Consider the following 10546-nt stretch of genomic DNA (forward strand, 5'->3'; position numbering starts at 1 on the left):
ACATTAATGAGTGCCAATTAGAAAATGAGGAAGTTTTATTAGGTTTGGGTATTAGGAATTTAGAGTACATTGATAGATCCAGTACATAGAAACCAATAATTACTAAAAGTTATGTGGTATTTTATGGTGCACAGAGTATTTTCACAACCTCAAGATTCACAGCACAGGAATCAACAGTGGGCTCTTGAGATATTTCCGTGTATTATTGTTTCTCACTGTGTTATTTGGGAGTTCCCATGAACACTAAAAGCCATGTGTAACTCATTTACCTGGCTGATTTAAGAGGAGTTAGATAACTTCCAAAAGTTTCCACTCTCCCTTTCCTAGCCAGAAAATCAGAATGCAGGTGCATCAAGAGACTCCATGGAGTTTAATGTAGATTTGGGGAGTGGGCAGAGGATATTTGGAGAAACACTCTCTGTACATATGTGTGTATGTGTGTGAGTGCCCACAAAGGCATGCTTGTGCGTACACCTACATATAAGAGAAAGGTAACAGAATGAGAGCTCTTCCTGTGTTCAATGAGAGACAAACTCTAGAGAAAGGAAATCATAGTGATTCATTCTGAGCCATGGAAGAATTTCAAAGGAAGAATTTACAACTCTGACCTTTTTAGAAGTCTCTCATTTACTCATTTACTTGTTTCTCACATAGATTTGTGAATAATTCACAAACCTAAACCTTTATATACCCATGTGTAATTATGTGAAATGAAAATGCATTTTTGTACATTGAAAGTTACCAAAGAAATTTTAAAGGTGTTAGGGGACATTTGTGAGGCACATATTTTTTTTTTAAGATTTATTTATTATTTGAAAGGCAGAGCTACAGAACAGCAGAGCAGAAGAGGCAGAGAGAGAGAGAGAGAGAGAGAGAGAGAGAGAGAGAGAGGTCTTCCATCTACTGGTTCACTCCTCAAATGGCTGCAATGTGCAGAGCTGGGCCTATCCAAAGCCAGGAGCCAGGAGCTACTTCTAGGTCGCCTAGATGGGTGTTGGGGCCCAAGGACTTGGGCCAGCTTCCCCTGCTTTCCCAGGCCATAGTTGAGAGCTGGATTGAAGGTGGAGCAGTAGGGACTTGAACAGGTGGCCATATGGGATGTTGGCACTGCAGGTGGAGGCTTTACCCTCTACACTGGAGGCACGTATATTCTATGCACTATAGAGATTGAAGATTCTGCCTCTAGAAGTGAGGCTTTTCTGGGAAAACACTCAGTATCACCTGGAGAAGTGGCTGCTTCTGTCTAATTTGTACTTACAACGTTCTATTGTAACCTTGAAAATAGCTACCTTTCTGTGGTTCTTGTTTGTTTGAAAGGCAGAGCAACAGAGAACAGAGAGGGAGACACACACACACACACATACACTCTCACACAGAATGAGAGAGAGATCAAGAGAGAGAGTGAACTCTTCATCCACTGGTTCACTCCCCAAATGGCCGCACTGGCTAGGGCTGGGCCAGGCTGAAGCTGGGAGCAGGAACTCCATGCTTGCTTCCCCCACGGTGGCAGGGCCCCAAGTACGTGGGCATTTTCTGCTGCCTTTTCATGCACATTAGCAGGAAGCTAAATATGAAGTAGAGTAGCCAGGTTTTGAACCACCACTCTGATACAGGATGCTGGCCTTGCAAATGTCAGCTTAACCAGATGTGCCAGCCAGTCCCTGAAAAACAGCTACCATTAGAACTTAGTTATTTTCAAGTGTTTATTACTTATTTTAATAACCATCTATTTCAAAGAAAAGTGGACTGATGAGAAACTTAAGGGAACACTTCACCTTTTTTATAAGATATGAAAATATAATATAAGTTTAAATATTCCAGTATGTAATGTTATTTTCTGGTACAACATGTTATATGGTTTTAAATAATGTCTTTGATTTGTTATGTCATTTGCTCATAGAAATACTTAAAAATTGTCATAAAAATGAATTGAGAGACTGACTCTGTGGGGTAGTGGTTTAAATCTCCCACTGTGGTGTCCACATCCCATCTGGGTGCCAGCTTGAGTCCCTGCTGCTCGACTTCAGATTCTGCTCCCTGCTGTTGGCCTGGGAAGGCAGTAGAAGATGGCCCAAGTGCTTGGGCCCCTGCACCTACGTGAAGACCTGAAAGAAGCTCCTGACTCCTGGCTTCAGATCTGTCCAGCTCCGGCTGTTTCGGCTATCTGGGGAATGAACCAACGGATGGTAGACCTCTCTCTCTCTCTCTGCCTCTTTCTTTCTGCCTCTGCCTCTTTGTAACTTTGCCTTTCAAATAAATAAATCAATCTTTAAAAAATGAATTGAAAACAGAGATAATGGAAAAGAGTCATATGTTTTAATACTGTTTAACTTATTATGTCATCTATCTAGCTAATATATATTATAAATATATCTATCATCTATATCTGTATCATCTACCTACCTATGATGCATCTGTCTACGTATACTATCATCTGTGTAAAGTGTCTTCAAAACATTTGTGGAAAATAGAATGAAAGGATTTGAAATCATGCAGTTTTTTTCAGTTTACACTTTTCCAATGAACTTTTTGAATGCACTTCCTATATATGGATTTCAACTTTTTTTCTCACCAAAATAAACATTTTTTAAAGATTTTATTCATTTATTTGAGAGGTAGAGTTAGAGACAGAGAAAGGGAGAGACAGAGAGCAAGCTGTTGCATCCGCTGGTTCCGTGAACTTTTGAAGTACTTCTATATTCTAAATATTCAGGGAAGAGTAAAAGACCATTCGCTTACAAAAGTGGACTTGTCTGACTGCGTTCTGAATAACTGCGGGCAGGTTTAATGTCATCATTAGAAGTTGCTTCAAATCAAAGGTAGATGTGCAGTGTGCTTTCTTCATCACGTAGCACCGGAATGAGAAGCATAGCTGTGTTTGAATGGTAATAACGTCTGCACCATTAACCACAGTTTAGTAAACATCTGTGGTTGCTTGTACATCAGAGAGTGATTGACATACTGTTTCCAAGAAGTATGAGTTATGAATTGATAGTAGTTCTTCAATTTTTAGTCATCTACAGGGGTGCTGAGTATTTTATTGTTTTTCGGAATCTACATATTGGGCTAGAATCTCCCTATCATGTGGTGTACCTTGTGCAGATAAGGGAAACACAACAGACATGTTTTCTGAAGAGTCAACATGAACCTACTTCCTGTTTATCTCCCAGATGGACGTGGGCCCAGAGAACTCTCTCTGGTAATGAAAAAGTTCACTTCTCTGTGAGCCAGTGAAGGCGCGCATGAGTCGAACGTGGGTATCAAGCACTTGGAATGTGGTTACTTGGACCAAGGAACTGAATTTTTAGTTGTATTTAATTAGTTCGGAGTTAAAAGAGCCACAGATGACTGGTGGTTATGGTATTGGCACAACTTAGATTTAAGCTTTCTTAACACTTTGGTCCACTGACTAGTTAGCATTATGAAATGCTGGACCTTTAAATCCTAGGTCAAAACTAAAATTCTAGCTGCCTGTCATTCCTGAAGAAATCCATGTTGAAGGTCCCTCCATTTTCAGCTGCTGTTTATATCCCTTGCTGAATACATGACAGTTCAGGACTGTTTGTGTCTGATGGTGGTCATGGTAACACTCTGCACATTCTCCATGGTTCAACACAGATATTTTTATCTTTTTTTTTTTTTTGAATAAGACTCTTTACAGCCAAGATAATTATTTTTCATCAGTTGTAAAAGTCCAAGACTTGGCTCTGCCATTTCTCCATACATCAATAAATTTTGTAAAGCTCCTTCAAAAAGTAATTGCCCAGTGGGTAGATTCAGTCACTCCATTTCCCACTTATTTTATTTTTAATTTATATCTGTGTTTGAATTTGTAGACTGTTATCTATATGTATCAGAAAATCACATTGGAGACCATTGAACCTTCTCTCAAATTTAACTTTTATTCCAGAAAGCTGCAAGAGAAAGAATACCAAAGTTTGAGATTCTTTATGGATTTTTATTTACATAAAGCAGGGCATTTTTATTTAAATCAGCATATTCATTTAGGTGGTTTCTCAAAGCCAGAGGCCATTTTCTTTTTCAAATATTATTTTTTATTTATTTCAAAGGCAGATTTACAGATGGTAGAGGAGGAGGAGAAAGTGGAGGAAGTGGTGGAGAAAGAAAGGAAGAGAGAGAGAGAGAGAGAGAGAGAGAGAGAGAGAGAGAGAGAGAGAGAGAGGTCTTTCATCCACTGGTTCACTCCTCCAATGGCTACAATGGCTGGGACTGGGCCAGGCTAAAGCCAGGAGCTTGGAGTCTCCTCTGGGTCTCCCACATGGGTGCAGAGCCCTAGCATTTGTGCCTTCTTCACTACTTTCCCAGGCACATTAGTAGGGAGCTGGGTCAGAAGTGGAGCAACAGAGTCTCAAACTGGCACCCATTTGGGATATTGGTGTTGCAGATGGAGGCTTAACCTGCTGCACCACAACACCAACCCCAGAGACCATTTTCTTATGTGCACAAGAGGCAGCTCAAAATAAAATGCAACAGAATAATCTATTCTACAGGCTACTTGTCAGAAATACCTCACTTATGACAAATTCTAGATCTTAGAACTACTTGGAGTGAGGTCGAATTGTAAAGCAACTCCTATAACACTCACAAGAGGATTAGAAACTACTGACCAGCTGAGAAGGATCTATAAGTTTAAAATGTCCTCATGCCAGCCTTGCAAGCCCAGCACCTCTCCTTTGTAATATGTTTCTATCCCTTGGAATTGCTGGACAGGGAATTTCAAAGGAGGAAGGAAGCATAGCTCTAAAGGGCCCAGTTGTTTCCTGATAGACATTCTCTAGCCAGAAACACCATCTACCTCTGCATTATAAAATCATCCAAAGGTTACTCACAGCTCTGAGTTTCCCAACTCAGGTTACTGATACTCGCATATGGGCTCCAGCTTCCATATAGCATTCCATGTGACTATTTCAACTGCCAAAATTTTGATATCATATCGTCAATTTCTTCCATATCTAACAAATAAAATGATTTAATGAAATTATATGTGCTGGGCCCATTTAAAATAATCCATGTATGTTCATGTGTGTGTATGTCAGTGTTTGTAGAGATGGAAAATCTCCAGAAAGCAGAGCTGAAATCCTATAAACACCCAAATGTTTTTCTAAGGTAAGTCCATTTGGGGAAAACTCTGTCACATGGTTCTTGCATATAATTGCCTCACTCCTGGACTGCTGCTCACATCTGGCCTGAGCCCCCATGAGGCATGGGTTAGTTTGATTGTAATCTGATGGCAGTTTGCCTGGGTGCCAGGTCTTAAAATGTATTTGACTGATACTTTGAGCAAGAGATTGGATCTTAACCATACCTCCTTCCATGCTTCAAGGGTGTCCTGATACAGCTAGATCTCTCTCCCTTCCTTCCTCTCTTCCAACTTTCACCACAGTCGTGTGTGTGTGTGTGTGTGTGTGTGTTTGGGTATGGGGCTGAGATAAAGGGAATGTTGAGGGAGAAGCACCTGGTAATTTTTGGATTTGACTTTTTCTGGGACTGGATTTCTTATTGCCCTCAGGACAATGTTTTAGTGAAGCAAAAGGAAATGAGCACTAAACTGGAACCTAGTTGCCGGTTACTTAAACTGACGATATTGAGCATGGGGAAGGGAAAGGAATGCATTGAATTATGACCTTGTTAATAATCAACAGCCTCTAATCATCTCACAGAACAGACTACTCTTTCTCTACAACTCATAGTTCAAATGCCACACAACTACAGCCTTGGACTTGAAGCAAATTAAAGATGGGTTTTGGTTACTGATGTGACACAACAGATTAATTCACTGCTGTGACAGCAGTATTGCATATCAGAGGGCTGGTTCCAGTACCAGCTGTTGTGGACTTGGGGAAATGAACCAGCCAATGGAGGATATTTTTCCCTCTTCTCTCTTCTCCCTTCTCCCATCTCATCCCCTCTCCCTGTCTTCCTATTACTCTGCCTTTCAAATAAATAAATGTCTTAAAAATAATGTGGGTTTCTTTCCCACATCTTCTACTGAGCTTGGAGAAAATAGGCATAGTAAACAGGCCACAGTAATTCTTACAGAAGAAAAGATCTTAACAATTAGCTGCAAGGACTACCGTGTGTAGCTTTCCCCTTTAAGTTCATAATAAATTTGCATTGTAGTTTAAAAAGTGATAGGGGACAGTTCATATCACAATGTATGTTAGGGGAGTAACTTACTCCATCGCTCACCTTTCTATGAAGAGGTGCTATGGTTTGAATAATATTTGGCTCTCCAAGGTATACAGATGTTTAACCCCCCAAGTCATAAGTTAACAGTACTGAAGAGGGTGGAAGCTTGATCCAGTTAGGGCATCTGAAGGTAGAACTTTTGGGAAGTCTTTGGATTGGATTAAGTTGGGAGGGTGGAGCCCTATGACCTAATTATGATGGCTTTCTATAGAGAGACCACACAGACAGGTGTACTCTGTGTCTGTCATTGCCTCCTGGGTTACCATGAGTTCCTCCCTCTGCGTGTACCCTGCTGTCCACGGCCCTCATAAGACACCAGAGCAATGTGACTGTCCAGTCTCGGACTGTGAACCTCTAAAATCGTGAGTAAAAGTGAACCTGTTCCTTTGTAGGTTAGCTTCTCTCAAGTATTTAAGTTATAATGACCAAAGATTGACTAATACAAGGGATTGAACTTCCACCCCCAGGTTAGGAGGAAATAGCAGTGGAAGACATTTCCCTGTTCTTTCTCCCCTCTCTCATGACTCCTCCCCATGGAAAGAGCAGCAATCATTCTATTTGTAAGAGAGTGAAATTGACCTCCATTCATTCCCATTTCTCACTGGTCCATGTTAAGATCTATAAGTCACTTGTTCTTTTACCCCCCACCCCAAGCCTAATTTAGGCATATAACCAAGGGCAGAATTTCCCACATGGCAGAATTGCAGAAAATGTATGAGTCTGTTGTCCACTGGCATAACAAAATGTGTGGGGCTTGGTAATGTCTACAGAAGAGAAGCTTATTTAGCTCACAGTGTTGAAGACTGACAGTCCAGATAGCATGGTGCTGGCCCTGGAAGGGTGATTCTGACTGTGTCGCATCTCAGAGGCTGGCATCCTGGTGACAGCATGAGCAACAGGAAGAGATCACCCGGCCTGATAGGGAGCCAGAGAGGGTGGGGAAACGTCAGCTTTGCTCTGTTTATAGCGACCCTCTAATGAAACTAGCCATGATCCCACAAAGATGACCTTGATCTCTTCCAAAGGAAGTGTTCACAGAGACCTGACCACCTTGCTCTAGGTTCTACCACCTCCCAATATCACTGCACTGAGGAGCACGTTTCCAACACACGAGGCCTTCGGGGACACATTCAAACCAAACCCAAACCACAGCCAAAAGCGAGAGGAAAGCTCTTTATAGTATCTCACTTCTAGTCTCCCTAGACAGGAAACAGAAGTTCCATTGGACTTTTTGGGAAAAATAGTGTTGGAGCAACATTTTCTGCTCTTGTCCCTGTCTTTTTCTTTCTTTCTTTTTGAAGATTTATTTTATTTGCTTGAAAGGCAGAGAGAGAGAGAGAGAGAGAGAGAGAGAGAGAGAGAGAAATCTTCCATCTGCTGGCTCACTCCTGAAATGGCTGCTGCAATGGCCAGAGCTGAGCCAGGCAGAAGCAAGGAGCATGGAACTCCATCCAGGTATCTCAAGTGGGTGGAAGGGTTCCAAGTGCTTGGGCCATCCTCTGCTGCTTTCCCAGGTGCATTAGCAGGAAGCTGGATTGGAAGTGGAGCATCCAGAACTCAAATTGGTGCTCATAAGGGATGTTTGTATCACTGGTGGTGGCTTAACCCACTGTACCTAAATACCAGTTTCCCATCTATTCTAAAGCAGAAAAGGCTATTTGGTTGATGATGTTTAAAAAATCGGAACTTGGGGCTGGCACCGTGGCTTGCTTGGCTAATCCTTCGCCTCCGGTGCTGGCATCCATTCTAGTACTGGCTGCTCCTCTTCCAGTCCAGCTCTCTGCTCTGGCCAGGGAAGGCAGTGGAGGATGGCCCAAGTGCTTGGGCGCTTGCACCCGCATAGGAGACCAGGAAGAAGTACTTGGCTCCTGGCTTTGGATCTGTTTAGCTCCAGCCATAGCGGCCATTTGGTGGGTAAACCAGTGGAAGGAAGACCTTTCTCTCTGTCTCTCTCACTGTCTAACTCTACCTGTCAAAAAAAAAAAAAAAAAAAAAAAAAGAAATCGGAACTGAAAGTACATGGGATAACTTCAATGTTCCCCTTTTCAGGAATTTTCATTTGAAAATACAAATTTCTCCATCTTCCAAGAACTTAGCTCCCTCAGACATAGGGTTGGCCTGAACTTGGGCAGGGAAGTTCAACTCAGGGACAAAATCCTCAAAGCCAAATGCTAATCAACATTAATATAACTTATGTAACTATTCTTTGCTCCCTTTCTGATGCCTTTGTGTATTTTCCCAAGACTTCTCAAAACTCTAAAGGAAGAGGTAATAATTACTATGAATGCTTTCTGGAAATAAAATGCAAAAGAATAGGACACTAATGGAGAGTTCATCACCACCTGAACCCGGTCCTGGTATATGTACATGACTCCATCATTGGGTAAGGCAACTGCACTTCTTGACTAATAAAATGAGGATAAAACTAACAAGTACCCTAGTTACATGAGCACTCATTCATGGAAATGTATGAAGTACATCAAAAAGCTGAATTCATAGAACATTTACATTGTGCTATGAACATTTTTAGGTATTTAATGTATAATAACTCAAGTAATCCTCAAAACACCGTAAGGTAGTTTTTGTGTTTAGTTCTCATTTTACACAAGAGGATCTGGATGCAGGGAGGGGCTCAATAACTTGTCTCAGGTAACGTAGCAGGTAAACGACAGAGTTGAGATTCTCATGTAAGTTATCAGGCTCCAGATCTGAGCCCCTAACTCCCATATAATTCTCTCTTTCTGATTAAAAATGGATGGGTCTATTTTTAAACTATTTTTTTACCCTTAGAATGAAAAACTAAATGCTAGAATCTACGATCTCCTCAATCAATGGAAGACGATCCCTTCTCCCATTCCTCTCACGTATTCTTCCCCCTTTCCCTTTCATGGCGACTTGATGTTTTTCCCTAAGACATGATCAAGATAGAAATGATTGTGCAATTCAGTAGAGACGTTTGGATCATAGAATCTGGTATATTAGACAAAACAGAGCTTTCACAGACCACCTAGGAGAAAATGAAGACTTTCAGAAGGTGAAGAAAGTTAGCAAAGTAAAGAAGCCTACTACAGCAAAGCATTGTGGGGCTAGAATCCAGGGTCACAATCATTTCAATCAAATGCGATTGAAAAACTAAATGTTGGGGCTGGCGCTGTGGCGTGGCGGGTTAAAGCCCTGGCCTGAAGTGCTGGCATCCCATTTGGGTGCCGGTTCTAGTCCCAGCTACTCCTATTGTGATCCAGCTCTCTGCTATGGCCTGGGAAAGCAGTGGAAGATGGCCCAAGTCATTGGGCCCCTGCACTCAGGTGGGAGACCCAGAAGAAGCTCCTGGCTCCTGGCTTTGGGTCGGCACAGCTCTGGCCATTGCAGCTCTCTGGGGAGTGAACCAGTGAGGAAGACCTCTCCCTCTCTCTCTCTCTTTCTCTCTGCCTCTCTGTAACTCTGCCTTTGAAATAAATAAGTAAATAAATAAATCTTCTAAAAAATCATTGGTCACACTAAAAAACTAATAGGATGATATAGTTGTGTGCTCAAAATTCCTTCAAATTATCATCTCCAAACTCCATCATATATTCTAAAAGCTGGAAAGACCAATCTTAATTGGCATTCTAAGCAATCTTCTGTCATGAGAACTGAGTCAACATATTGCAAAAAAGACTCATTCAGAGACGTATTCATCAGTCACAGAAATGATCACCTAGTTGGTATGGTCATTCTATCACCTCGAAGGATGGTAGTAACCAGTAGAAACAGGACTCAAACTTAAGGTTTGATCTCAAAGACCCTGCTCTCTCTTTAATGTGCCTAATGTGCTGTTTGTGCTCAATTCCTTCTCTCTCTGCAGCTGCCTTTGAAACTCTTTGCACATGCCTGGTGAGACAGTCTCACCAGTAACTTGTGCGCAGCATCGGTCCAGCTTCCTTTAGATGTCCACTTTGTTATGTGTGGAGGAACTCATCCCTGTTGGTGGAGGCCAGTAACTGAAGGAGCCATGATGAGCAGACATCCAAACAGTCGTATACTGCATCCAAACAGGTATATACCATAGCATGTCTACAGTTCCTCATTTGAAAAATAGGACAAGTGCTTTAAATCATAATCATAATATTTGTTAATTTTGTTAAGAATTTATTTATTTGAAAGTCAAAGTTACACAGAGGAGAGGCAGAGAGAGAGAGAGAAGTCCTTCATCTGATGGTTTACTCCCCAATTGGCCGCAACTGCCAGAGCTGCGCCGATCCAAAGCCAAGATCTAGGAGCTTCTTCTGGGTCTCCCATATGGGTACAGGGGCCCAAGGCCTTGGGCTATCTTCCACTGCTTTCCCAGGCCACAGCA

The sequence above is a fragment of the Lepus europaeus genome, chromosome 8, assembly GCF_033115175.1.
Source record: "Lepus europaeus isolate LE1 chromosome 8, mLepTim1.pri, whole genome shotgun sequence".
Classification (NCBI taxonomy): Eukaryota; Metazoa; Chordata; class Mammalia; order Lagomorpha; family Leporidae; genus Lepus; species Lepus europaeus.